Source organism: Oncorhynchus tshawytscha, linkage group LG25 (assembly GCF_018296145.1).
Source record: "Oncorhynchus tshawytscha isolate Ot180627B linkage group LG25, Otsh_v2.0, whole genome shotgun sequence".
In the NCBI taxonomy this organism is placed as follows: domain Eukaryota; kingdom Metazoa; phylum Chordata; class Actinopteri; order Salmoniformes; family Salmonidae; genus Oncorhynchus; species Oncorhynchus tshawytscha.
This window is the reverse complement of record NC_056453.1, coordinates 4,927,218-4,941,415: the sequence shown is the minus strand read 5'-3', so window position 1 is coordinate 4,941,415 and position 14,198 is coordinate 4,927,218. Positions and strand designations below refer to the sequence as shown.

The 14,198-nt window shown below is 42.4% G+C and overlaps 1 protein-coding gene and 1 pseudogene across 1 annotated transcript in view; both read left to right on the top strand.

Moving 5' to 3' along the window:
• The window catches only part of LOC112224735, a 46,807-nt pseudogene that overhangs the window by 26,843 nt on the left and 5,766 nt on the right, over positions 1 to 14,198 (top strand).
• Positions 2,606 to 14,198, top strand: part of LOC112224087 (leucine zipper putative tumor suppressor 2 homolog) — a 44,570-nt gene continuing 32,977 nt past the window's right edge. The window contains exon 1 of the mRNA XM_024387385.2: positions 2,606 to 3,073. The gene's annotated coding sequence lies outside the window, so the exon portion shown is untranslated. The remainder of the gene's footprint in view (positions 3,074 to 14,198) is intronic.

The window sequence follows — 14,198 nt, the reverse complement described above, 5'->3', positions numbered from 1 at the left end:
ATGTGTCTGCTTGGGGGGGGAATATATACGGCTGTGATTATAATCGAAGAGAATTCTCTTGGTAGATAATGCGGTCGACATTTTATTGTGAGGAATTCTATATCAGGTGAACAGAAGGATTTGACTTCCTGTATATTTCTGTGATCACACCACGTCTCGTTAGCCATAAGGCATACGCCCCCGCCCCTCTTCTTACCAGAAAGATGTTTGTTTCTGTCGGCGCGATGCGTGGAGAAACCCGCTGGCTGCACCGCCTCCGATAGCGTCTCTCCAGTGAGCCATGTTTCCGTGAAGCAAAGAACGTTACAGTCTCTGATGTCCCTCTGGAATGCTACCCTTGCTCGGATTTCATCAACCTTGTTGTCAAGAGACTGGACATTGGCGAGAAGAATGCTAGGGAGTGGTGCACAATGTGCCCGTCTCCGGAGTCTGACCAGAAGACCGCCTCGTTTCCCTCTTTTACGGCATCGTTTTTTTTTGGGGTCGCAGGCTGGGATCCATTCTGTTGTCCTGGTTGAAAGGCAGAACACAGGATCCGCTTCGTGAAAATCATATTCTTGGTCGTACTGATGGTGAGTTGACGCTGATCTTATATTCAGTAGTTCTTCTCGACTGTATGTAATGAAACCTAAGATGACCTGGGGTACTAATGTAAGAAATAACACGTAAAAAAACAAAAAACTGCATAGTTTCCTAGGAACGCGAAGCGAGGCGGCCATCTCTGTCGGCGCATCTCTGTCAGGGTGCTCCGTGGTGGCGGTGGGGTTATGGTATGGGCAGGCATAAACTACAGACAACGAACACAACTGCATTTTATCAATGGCAATTTGAATGCACAGAGATACCGTGATGAGATCCTGAGGCCCATTGTCATGCCATTTATCCACTGCAATCCCCTCATGTTTCAGCATGATAATGCGCAGCCCCATGTCGCAAGGATCTCTACACAATTCCTGGAACCTGAAAATGTCCCAGTTCTTCCATGACCTGCATACTCACCAGACATAACACCCATTGAGCATGTTTGGGATGCTCTACATCGACGTGTATGACAGCGTTATGCAGTTCTCTCCAATATCCATTGAAGAGGAGTGGGACAACATTCCACAGGCCATGTTGCATGTTGCGTTTATATTTTTGTTCAGTATATATTTAGCTATATAACTAGTGTTTAAAAAAAGTGTGATGTTTGTGAAATGTGTGTAGAATGCACAAAAATAATACAAATTTAAATAAAGATCTGGTTGGGTGAAGCAAGTGGCCTCCTAAGTGTTCTACACATGTTGTGTCAAGTGAAACAAGAGCAGGAGGAGAAGGCAGAACATCATTACAGAACATCTCCGGTGTGGTGTGTATATACAACCCTGATCATATCCATGTGTAAAAATTGGCAATCTGTGCAAGTTGTTATTGCAAAAGCTTCAGTTTACAATAGGCAAATTATAACTTGTGAATGTCTCTTTGTTTAAGTTCCTTGGCATATGAAGCCATTGTGATTTATTGTCATTGCATGCACTCTGCTATGTGCTCATAATGGAAACTTGGACAGGTTTCAAATGAAGGAAATATATTCTCAAATGACCTAGTCTGTGTGCATTGCATGGCCACTGAGTGACCATTTTGAGTTAAATGAGTTATGTTCATTGGCCAATTACTTTTGGATGATTATTTCCATTCTGCACACACACACACACACACACACACACACACACACACACACACACACACACACACACACACACAAAAACACTGGACACAGTGGAAACCATTACCACTCAAATTACAGCTAAGCAAGCTGTCTTGAAATGATAAACATCTTGAGCATGCACCCCTGGCTAAAGGGAAGGGAGAGCAGTGGAAAGACAAAAACACAAAAAGTCCCATTGCTCATCCTGCAAGAGAGAGAGAGAGAACATTCAGTGGTTTGCAGAGCCTCATTGTTAATACACTTGCATCCAATTTACACAATTATCAATGAATGTAACAAAAAGGCTCCTCAAATTGTCCCGTGGTCAAATAAGTAGGCCTATGGTTGAATTTCCCCTCATTTCCTTGTATGGCTGATTTATTTAGCATGATCTGTATTGCTGCCTGGAACCCTACCCCAGGGCACAAAACAGGCTATTGGTAAATCCAATTACTGTGAGAATGGTTTTCAACTCTGTTCAAATAAAAGCAAGTTTGAAAAATCTGGCATGCTCATAAAGTGTGTACACAGTTGTGTGTGTGTGTAGGGAGCATTGTCACTAGGCAGTGTCTCAGGATAATGTAATGGGGACCCGGTAACGGGTCATGCTGAGTTCAACAATAGAAACTTTAGTATGTGGAAGAGAAATAACATTATACCACCGTATATTACTGTATATATATGTGGGCTTGTTTCATTTCAGTGAGTAAAAGCTGGTCTATGACGATAGAGGCGAGTCCGGTACGACCTGGTTTTACATATTTAGAATAGAGGAGGGGAAGCTGTTGCGCTAGAACAGGTAGGGAAACTGTGTTACTTATCTTCAGGACAAACAATTGTATAATGAAGTCACCTGTTCATTTACTTGTGACTTAAAGTAGCCTATGACAGTCAGAGTGACATGCTATATGTGTAAAATCTTACATTGAAGGTCACTATTGGTGGTTGTGAGGAGCTGTTATTGTCAGGAAATCATCTTTTCCACTTCCATTTGCACATACAGCATCACAAAAACAGCGGTCATAGACAAGGCAAGAGACCCATTTTTCAACTCATTGGTCATCCCATTAGTTGAGCCAGTGGTGGTGTAGCTATTGGGGGCTGGGCTCAGTAAGACAGACTCAACGGGCATTTTTCTACAAGCGTTCAGCACAAATTCAGCAGTCGGAACAGTGTGCTCGAGCGCTCACATCAACAACACGCGACATCGCGTTCGTTACAAAGAGGAAGAGACGGAGATGTTACGCACGAAAACTTTTCCAGCTACAAACGATACATTAAAATAACAGTTCAAGAGGACAGAACACCCACGCCAAACAGTTATTTTATAAAGAGTTTACCAAACGGTCAACCTCATCCTGAATTTATGCAGCGAGGCTTTTCATGGTAAGTTTTTTTTAATGCTGCAATATGTAACTTTTTGGGCGACTTGACAAAATTCACATTAACGTGATATATAGATCTGTCATTCTCATTGAAAGCAAGTCTAAGAAGGGGTAGATGTGTTCTATGTGCTTTATTTCTATGCTTCATGTTTTTGCTATCTTTCGTTTTTGTACACCACCAGCTCCAAACAGCTGAAAATACAATATTTTTGTTTATGGAAAATATATTTCACAGTGGTTCAGATGGTACAGTGATTCTCTGCACTATAATTGCTTGTTTGGTCACATTAACTGAAATTAGGCGAACTATTAGCATTTTTGCAATCAGGAAATGGTGCAACGATTTCTGAAAAGGGCATCTGTAATTTATACAACGTTGCAGCCTGTGTTATTATAATATGTTGTGTAAATGTACTTTTATAAGAGTTTTTTTGTTCACAAGAGACTGAGCGTCCCATATGGGAATAGTGGAAATGTTGAAAGAAGTCAGGCAGTGTAGCCTTTTGACACAGGTGTCGGCTGTCATACTTAACTGTCAATTTCTACATGACTTCTTTCAAAAAATAAGCTTCTCTGATAAACATATCTTTATACTGTCAGGCATGTAACATGCATGTTTAACTGACCTATGTCTTTATCCTGATAGGTCAATAATGCAGAGCAAGTTGTCAATAACTGGCTCAGAACAGGAATGCATAATGGCAATATTGAGTCGTTTTCATTTTACCGTCCAAACGCATTGTATGCAGCCGGCGATACATTTGTGGACCGTTCGCTAAACATTCTCTATTCAGCCTGCATCGGCTTTGATTTCCGCCATAACTTTATTTAAAGGGCAAGAAAGTTGAAAAAGACTGGGAAAATATGCATACTTTCCTTATGAAACACAATTGTCCACCACCATGCTAGAATGGCTAAACGCTAATCCCAAACTGTGTGTATCGCGTTCAGCCAATCAGGTTGAAACTCCAACCCAGGGGTTCCGTTTTATTTTTACGCATGCTGTGCAGCGGTAGGTTAGGGGTGAAAAATCCCCCCCCCCCTCCTGGCCATTAAATGGAGTTAAGGAGATAATGGAAGCCTATGCAGCCTGAATGGAGAATGTTTGTTTTAGGTACGAATCGGTCCACGAGGGATATGTATGTATGGCCAGCTGCACCCAGTGCGTTTGGACGGTAGAATGAAAACGACTCAATATCGCCGCCGGCCTTTGGGCTAGGTTTACAGGAGACGTTGCCTATAGCGATTCGCCTTTATGCCCAGGAAGAAGCCATTCAACTTTTCAAGCTTAATAATGTCAAAATACTGTACAGTGCATTCGGACAGTATTCAGACCCCTTTTTCCACATTCTGCTACGTTACAGCCTTATTCTAAAGTGTATAGTTTGTTTCCCTCTTATCAATCTACACACAACCACAATTTGGAATTTATGACCAAAATATTGTTGGTTAAAGCAACAGGTGGATAGTGTTTTTGTTGAGTGCTTGTTTGTGTAATTTGCTAAAAAAATCATTTCCTCTTGTCTGTATGTGCAGCCTGTCCTCTGACAGGAATCCTCTGTAAACAAAGACAGAGCACTTTGCTAGCTAGGGAAATGGTGCCTTCAGAAAGTATTCACACCCCTTGACCTTTTCCACGTTTTGTTATTAACAGCCTGCATTTAGATTACGTCACTGATCTACACACGATATCCCATAATGTCGAAGTGGAATTCTATTTTTAGATCCTATTTTTAGTCCGTACGTATTTAACCCCTTTATAGCAAGCCAAAATAACTTCAGGAGTAAACAGGTGCTGAACAAGTCAGATAATAAGTTGCATGGACTAACTCTGTGCAATAATCGTGTTTAACATGATTTTTGAATGACTACCCCGTATCTGTACACCGCACATACAATTATCTGTAAGGTCCCCCAGTTGAGCAGTGAATTTCAAGCACAGATTCAATGACAAAGACTAGGGAGGTTTTTCCAATGCCTCGTAAAGAAGGGCACCAATTGATAGATGGAAAAAAATGTAAAATAAAAGCTGATATTGAATATTTTTGAGCGTATTGAAGTTATTGGACTTTGGATGGTATATAAATACACCCAGTCACTACAAAGATACAGGCGTCCTTCCTAACTCAGTTGCCGGAGAGGAAGGAAACCGCTCAGGGATTTCACTGAGGCCAATGGTGATTATAAACCAGTTACAGAGTTAAATGGCTGTGATAGCAGAACTGAGGATGGATCAACAACATTGTAGTTACTCCACAATGCTAACCTAAATGACAGAGGGTAAAGAAGGAAGGCTGTACAGAATATAAATATATTTATATATATTGCACAATACAAATGTATTGCCAGCTGCATACTATGCTGATGAAGGTTTGCAAAGCTCTTAGACTTACCCAGAAAGACTCACAGCTGTAATTGTTGCCAAAGGTGATTTTAACATGTATTGACTCTGGGGGTTTAATACTTATCTCATCAAAATATATTAGTATTTTATTTTCCATTAATACAATAACAAATCTTCCACTTTGCATTCGAGTATTTTATGTAGATCGTTGACAAATCCATTTTAATCCCACTTTGTAACACAACAAAATGTGGAAAAAGTCAAGGGGTGTGACTAGTTTCTGATGGCACTGTATGTTGTTAACGTTTGAATTCAAGTCAAGTGCTTACTTTAGCAAACAGCCTGGTGGACAATGGAGGACGCAAACAGTTGCAGAGCCACGGGTTATTTGCATAGCAGACTTCTTTAGAGACATTGTAGGCAGAAACAGTGCCTCCTCCAGGTCTTTACCAGGACTGCAATCTCAGCCTTGGGATGCTTTAGGTGTTGTCAAATTCCTACATACAACCTTTTGGACATGCAATGATTCATCTGAAATTGTTCCCTTTGCCACAGTGAGAGACACTGGTCTTGTTTAAAATATTTGACCAAGGACTTTGACTGAGAACTCATTTACAGCAACAAGCTGGAGAATAGTTACTGGGGATGGATGAGCCAATTGGAAGCTGGGGATGATCAGTGGTATGAGTGCCAGATTGGGAATTTAGCCAGGACACCGTGGTTAACACCCCTACAATAAGTACCAGAGGTCGACCGATTAATCAGAATGGCCGATTTAATTAGGGCCTATTTCAAGTTTTCATAACAATCGGAAATCGGTATTTTTGGGCGCCAATTTGCCGATTTTTTTATTTATTTATTTATTAGATTTGTTTATTTTATTTGTATTTTTATACCTTTGTTTAACTAGGCAAGTCAGTTAGGAACACATTCTTACTTTCAATGACAACCCACCGTTCCTAGGCGATCTGCCTCGTTCAGGGGCAGAACGACAGATTTTCACTGTCAGCTCGGGGGATCCAATTTCGCAACCTCACAGTTAACTAGTTCATCGCAATAACGACCTGCCTCTCTCTCGTTGCACTCCACAAGGAAGTTGCCAGCTAGCATTAAACTTATCTTATAAAAAACAATCATAATCACTAGTTAACTACACATGGTTGATGAAATTACTAGATATTATCTAGCATGTCCTGCGTTGCATATAATCTGACTGAGCATACAAGCATCTAAGTATCTGACTGAGCGGTGGTAGGCAGAAGCAGGCATGTAAACATTAATTCAAACAGCACTTTCGTGCGTTTTGCAAGCAGCTCTTCATTGTGCGTCAAGCATTGCGCTGTTTATGACTGCAAGCCTATCAACTCCCGAGATGAGGCTGGTGTAACCGAAGTGAAATGGCTAGCTAGTTAGCGCGGGCTAATAGCGTTTCATTATTTACTTGAGGCTAAATTGATTTTATTGATGTATTATATTAGGTTAAAATAAGTGTTCATTCAGTATTGTTGTAATTGTCATTATTACAAATAAATAAATAAAAATCGTCCGATTGAATCGGTATCGGCTTTTTTGGTCCTCCAATAATCGGTATCGGCGTTGAAAAATCATAATCGGTCGACCTCTAAGTACTTTGTGATCTTTAGTGACCACAGAGAGTCAGGACACCCGTTTCACTTCCCATCCAATAGACGGCACCCTACAATGTCCCCAGATCACTGCCCTGGGATCTTTTTTTTATTTTTTAGACCGGAGTAAAGAGTGCCTCCTACTGGCCCTCCAACACCACTTTCAGCAGAATCTGGTCTTCCATCCAGGGACCGACCAGGACCAACCCTGTTTAGCTTCAGAGGCAAGCCAGCAGTGGGATGCAGGGTGGTATGCTGCTGATAGTGTCCTCCCAGCACCTCCCTTCCCACTCCCACTCTTGCATTGTATTGCTTAGCACAACAATTTACTGCTTTTGGTGCATTTTCATGGATGTGCAGTATCAGTATTTGTGATACATAAGGCAGCAGAGAGCAGGCTTTAGATGTGCTTCTCTGAGACAATCCTCATGCAAAAGAGACTGCATCTCTTTAATGAAGCGAAAAATGTAATACCTAATCTGGGCTCGAGGACCAAAGGGAATTTAAGACCGGATCTGAAAGAAATGTTGTCATTTTTCTTCTGTTCAATGATCAAGTTCATTTTTGTAACCTGTTATACTGCACTGTATGTAGCATTGGACTTGTTTGGAATAGGGATCAGCACTTCAAGTAGTGAAAAAGGGTGAGGTAGAGGGCTTTGTCAATATTTCAAAGTAGTGTTCGTCTGTGAGCATTTCGCTGTGTCATGGAGGAATTCCCCTTGTGGGACAGAAGGAGCTTGGGGAATATGAGGAAGAGAGTTTGTGTTGTTTATTTTAACCAGGGCCGTGTCCCCTTCCCTGTTCAGTGGATGAACTGCTTGTGTAAGGGATACATTGTTTTTGCCCTTGAAAGATATTGAAACTGAAGGTCAAGTCCCTCTAGATAAGAATACCAGTAGTATGGGGATGTTTCTTTGTATAACAGGGAAGGTAAAGTTCCATTGCATTTATGTGATTACTGTAGTTCATTTCAAATGGTGCATCTTGTAATGTGCTTAGACAGGTACTTTTTCCCCTTCAGGGTCTGTGGGTTGTCTTATGTTTCTCTCCCACTGCTGGATCCACCTCCTGTTTCTCATTGTAATTTCTGATGTTCCCTTCCCACTCACTTCACCACAGTATGTTAAACAGTTTAAAACAACAACGCCATGGGTGGAAAAGTCTTGTTCTTTGTATATCTGGGTTGGGAGAAGTCTATGAAATGGCTCAATCGTTTACGAGTAGTGGGAGGGCTGAGCTGAGCACTGACGACTTTATCAGATTGACGGGATCAGAACTTCAGGGAGGCTCGGCCCCTAACCTGAAGGCTAATAAAAGGTTCTGCTAGTGGCTCGCTTCTGTCTCAACATACTGTTGAGATCTTCAGGTCTATTGTGTGTGTGTGTGCATGTGCGAGTGTGTGCCTACCACCTATCTACTTCTATCGGTCTGTGTTTGTAAAAGATCTGTCAACAGTACCACCTACCTTTTAGAATGGATCCTTTCCAAAGCTCGATGACCACAGATCAGGGCCACTGTCTTAGCCCCAGGCTTTAGTGATGTTCTCAGCACTAAGCTCAGTGAACAGCTGGGCCACACAGGTGTCTGAACGGCATAGATGGACAGGGGACAGTCAAAGGGACAGGGGGAACCCACCAGTTCTCAGTCCCTGGGAAAGGTTGAAGGTCTTCTGAGCCAAAATGTTGGTATAAGATCCAGATAAACTGGAGATTATTTTAATTGAAGGCTCAATACTGTATGTCATGTCTCATCTTCAGAGGCAGGAGTTTTTCCTGGTCTGGTTACGATGTGGTTAGGATAAACTAAGGGCCTTGCAAAAAAAAATGTCTGAGTTGTATAGTGTATCCCAATGAACTAGTCCTTTGAGCCGGATCATAAACAGGGTCTCTCTGCCTCATGTTGTAAGCAGCTCTCTCAACCTTTGGTTCTCAGTCATCTCCTTGAGTGTCATAGACAGACAACCGGAGTACAAACCCTGATATCTCCCGACCGTATTCAGTCAGTACTCCACCACTGTAACTACATTAACCTCTTTATCTTGCTCCAAAGCTCTCTCTTTCTTTCTTTTACATATAACAATATTATTTTGGATGATATTATATAGATACTTTGACTTCAAGTTTCCACTCCCACCCCCCTGTAGCGTTAGCTAGCGCTTGTCGATTGAACCTGTGCCAAAACTCTTGTATTTCTCATTTTATAGCATGTTGTCCATCTTATTTTTAAATAGTGAGCCAACATGTGTTCAGCACTTTTATTTCCATGACTGATCAAAGCTAAAATGTTTTCATGATCATCTCGTCTCTTTGCAGCAGACATACACTGAGCGTACAAAACATTAAGGACACCTGCTCTTTCCTTTACAAAGACTGACCAGGTGAATCCAGGTGAAAGCTTTGTTCCCTTATTGATGTCACTTGTTAAATCCACTTCAATCAGTGCAGATGAAGGGAAGGCTACCGGTTAAAGAAAGATTTTTAAGCATTGAGACAATTGAGACATTGATTATGTATGTGTGTCATTCAGAAGATGAATGGACAAGACAAAAGATTTAAGTGCCTTTGAACGGGGTATGGTAGTAGGTGCCAGGCACACCAGTTTGTGTCAAGAACTGCAACGCTGCTGTGTTTTTCACGCTCAACAGATTCCCATGTGTATCAAGATTGGTCCACCACCCAACTTGACACAGCTGTGGTAATAATTGGAGTCAACATGGGCCAGCATCCCTGTGGAATGCTTTTGACACCTTGTAGAGTCCATGTCCCGATGAATTAAGGCTCGGAGGGCAAAAGGGGGGGTGCAACTCAATATTGAGTTCTTAATGTTTTGTATACTCGGTGTGTAGTGAGCAATATGTATGGCGCATCAAATCTCAATAAAATCACAGTATCAAATTGCAATAGCCTACATATAGAATCGTGAAAATTGCAATACATATCGTATCGGTACCTAAAGTATCGTGATATCTTATCGTGAGGTCCCTGGAAATTCCCAGCCCTAATTTTTACACGGACTGTCAGTCACAAGTCTCATGGTCTTTGGTGATTGAATGTCAGTAAAATACTATTTTTGTGATGGTTCATTGCAGTACTGTTTTGCGGATAGGGCTGTGTTATTACAGAAGGAAGAATGACATTGACGGCGGATAGGGCTGTGTTATTACAGAAGGAAGAATGACATTGACGGCGGATAGGGCTGTGTTATTACAGAAGGAAGAATGACATTGACAGAAGGAAGAATGACATTGACGGCGGGGCTGGCGGATAGGGCTGTGTTATTACAGAAGGAAGAATGACATTGACGGCGGATAGGGCTGTGTTATTACAGAAGGAAGAATGACATAGGGCTGTGTTATTACAGAAGGAAGAATGACATTGACGGCGGATAGCTGGCTGTGTTATTACAGAAGGAAGAATGACATTGACGGCGGATAGGGCTGTGTTATTACAGAAGGAAGAATGACATTGACGGCGGATAGGGCTGTGTTATTACAGAAGGAAGAATGACATTGACGGCGGATAGGGCTGTGTTATTACAGAAGGAAGAAGAATGGCATACAGAAGGAAGAATGACATTGGCGGATAGGGCTGTGTTATTACAGAAGGAAGAATGACATTGACGGCGGATAGGGCTGTGTTATTACAGAAGGAAGAATGACATTGACGGCGGATAGGGCTGTGTTATTACAGAAGGAAGAATGACATTGACGGCGGATAGGGCTGTGTTATTACAGAAGGAAGAATGAATGAGGGCTGTGTTATTTGACGGCGGATAGGGCTGTGTTATTACAGAAGGAAGAATGACATTGACGGATAGGGCTGGATAGGGCTGTGTTATTACAGAAGGAAGAATGACATTGACGGCGGATAGGGCTGTGTTATTACAGAAGGAAGAATGACATTGAGGGCGGATAGGGCTGTGTTATTACAGAAGGAAGAATGACATTGACGGCGGATAGGGCTGTGTTATTACAGAAGGAAGAATGACATTGACGGCGGATAGGGCTGTGTTATTACAGAAGGAAGAATGACATTGACGGCGGATAGGGCTGTGTTATTACAGAAGGAAGAATGACATTGGCTGTGTTATTACAGAAGGGATAGGATAGGGCTGTGTTATTACAGAAGGAAGAATGACATTGACGGGGCGGATAGGGCTGTGTTATTACAGAAGGAAGAATGACATTGACGGCGGATAGGGCTGTGTTATTACAGAAGGAAGAATGACATTGACGGCGGATAGGGCTGTGTTATTACAGAAGGAAGAATGACATTGACGGCGGATAGGGCTGTGTTATTACAGAAGGAAGAATGACATTGACGGCGGATAGGGCTGTGTTATTACAGAAGGAAGAATGACATTGACGGCGGATAGGGCTGTGTTATTTATTACGGATAGGGCTGTGTTATTACAGAAGGAAGAATGACATTGACGGCGGATAGGGCTGTGTTATTACAGAAGGAAGAATGACATTGACGGCGGATAGGGCTGTGTTATTACAGAAGGAAGAATGACATTGACGGCGGATAGGGCTGTGTTATTACAGAAGGAAGAATGACATTGACGGCGGATAGGGCTGTGTTATTACAGAAGGAAGAATGACATTGACGGCGGATAGGGCTGTGTTATTACAGAAGGAAGAATGACAAGATAGGGCTGTGTTATTACAGAAGGAAGAATGACATTGACGGCGGATAGGGCTGTGTTATTACAGAAGGAAGAATGACATTGGGCGGATAGGGCTGTGTTATTACAGAAGGAAGAATGACATTGACTAGGCGGATAGGGCTGTGTTATTACAGAAGGAAGAATGACATTGACGGCGGATAGGGCTGTGTTATTACAGAAGGAAGAATGACATTGACGGCGGATAGGGCTGTGTTATTACAGAAGGAAGAATGACATTGACTGGCGGATAGGGCTAGGGCTGTGTTATTACAGAAGAAGAAGAATGATAGGGCTGTGTTATTACAGAAGGAAGAATGACATTGACGGCGGATAGGGCTGTGTTATTACAGAAGGAAGAATGACATTGACGGCGGATAGGGCTGTGTTATTACAGAAGGAAGAATGACATTGACGGCGGATAGGGCTGTGTTATTACAGAAGGAAGAATGACATTGACGGCGGATAGGGCTGTGTTATTTATTACAGAAGGAAGAATGACATTGACGGCGGATAGGGCTGTGTTATTACAGAAGGAAGAATGACATTGACGGCGGATAGGGCTGTGTTATTACAGAAGGAAGAATGACATTGACGGCGGATAGGGCTGTGTTATTACAGAAGGAAGAATGACATTGACGGCTGGTTATAGGAAGGGCGGATAGGGCTGTGTTATTACAGAAGGAAGAATGACATTGTTATTACAGAAGGAAGAATGCGGATAGGGCTGTGTTATTACAGAAGGAAGAATGGCTGTGTTATTACAGAAGGAAGAATGACGGCGGATAGGGCTGTGTTATTACAGAAGGAAGAATGACATTGACGGCGGATAGGGCTGTGTTATTACAGAAGGAAGAATTGACGGATAGGGCTGTGTTATTACAGAAGGAAGAATGATAGGATAGGCTGGTTATTACAGAAGGAAAGAATGGCTGTGTTATTACAGAAGGAAGAATGACATTGACGGCGGATAGGGCTGTGTTATTACAGGAAGGAAGAGGAAGAATGACATTGATAGGGCTGTGTTATTACAGGCGGATAGGGCTGTGTTATTAGGAAGGCATTGACGGCGGATAGGGCTGTGTTATTACAGAAGGAAGAATGACATTGACGGCGGATAGGGCTGTGTTATTACAGAAGGAAGAATTATTACAGAAGGAAGAAGGACATTGACGGCGGATAGGGCTGTGTTATTACAGAAGGAAGAATGACATTGACGGCGGATAGGGCTGTGTTATTACAGAAGGAAGAATGACATTGACTAGGCGGATAGGATAGAGCTGGGTGAAATCAACAAAAATCCATATTGTGATGAATTGATGTGATTCTTTAAACTATCCTTTTCCATCAAATACTAGTTTGATGGTTTTCGCCGTCAATTGTCCCATTAACAATTACCCATATTAGCAAACTTATTTCATTTCCAAATTCACATTTATATAATATAGGCTACTTATCGTATTGAACGATATCTGCAAAATGCCTGGGATAAGTGGTCGGTGTCGATATTTTTCAGTTTATCGTCCTGGCTCTAGGCTAGGACCCAGGGCGGTTCGTTGGGGACAGTTAGACAGTCTAGCACCCTGTCTTTGGGTCTGGGCATTCTTATATTTTCAAAATCAAAGTAATGAGGTCTGCAGATTTCAATCAAGGAATGTTTATAGGTTAGCCTTGTGTCTGTTCTGGTTACTGTCAATTCAGATGAATAAAATACTCTGGATACAAATTGTAGAGGTTGAAAAATAACATGGTTAAAATGCAATGTCCTTCCTGAGTGCTTTGTGATTGGCCGTGGTATTTTGTGTGATGAATACATTCACAGCTGGTGTGGGACGGCCCTCGTGGACTATACTCGAATACTCTTGCTGCTTTTCACATTCCCCTCCCTAAAGTTTCCTGCAGCCGTCAAGGTATTAGCCAGGCTTATGGAACTGGGACGACCCTTCCCCGAGGTTGTTCGTTTGGTTATTTTTAAATACACTTTCTCATTGCTCTTGCCTGATTAGCCCCCCACTAAGATAGAAAGGCAGATGTGTATATACATACACACACACACACACACACATGCAGGCACACACGCACAATGAAAAGCAGACACTGGTCAGGTGTAGGTGACCCTTTGATAAGCAGAACATAATAGTAGTTGTCCTGTAGGAAGAAGCTGTTTGAGTGATTGGGTGCGATAGGCGAATTCAAGCAGGACGTGTTGTAGGTGGGAGGCAGAGGGTGATGTACGGAGGGGCCTGTTGGAGCAGAGTGGAGGGCTACGTGGGGGGCAGACGTGTCATACCGTTGCATAACGGCTTAAGCTGAGGGGAACTGGGTCTGAAGTAATTTGTCTGGAGAGGTGGTCTGCCTCTACTGCTGCCACACACACAGTGGGGTGGCCACCTACAGTGGGCTTTAGTTACTGACTACCTCCCTCTAATCTCTGTTCTTTTCATTCACCAAGGAGGGGAGTCGTACACTTGACTCCACATGACCCTTGAT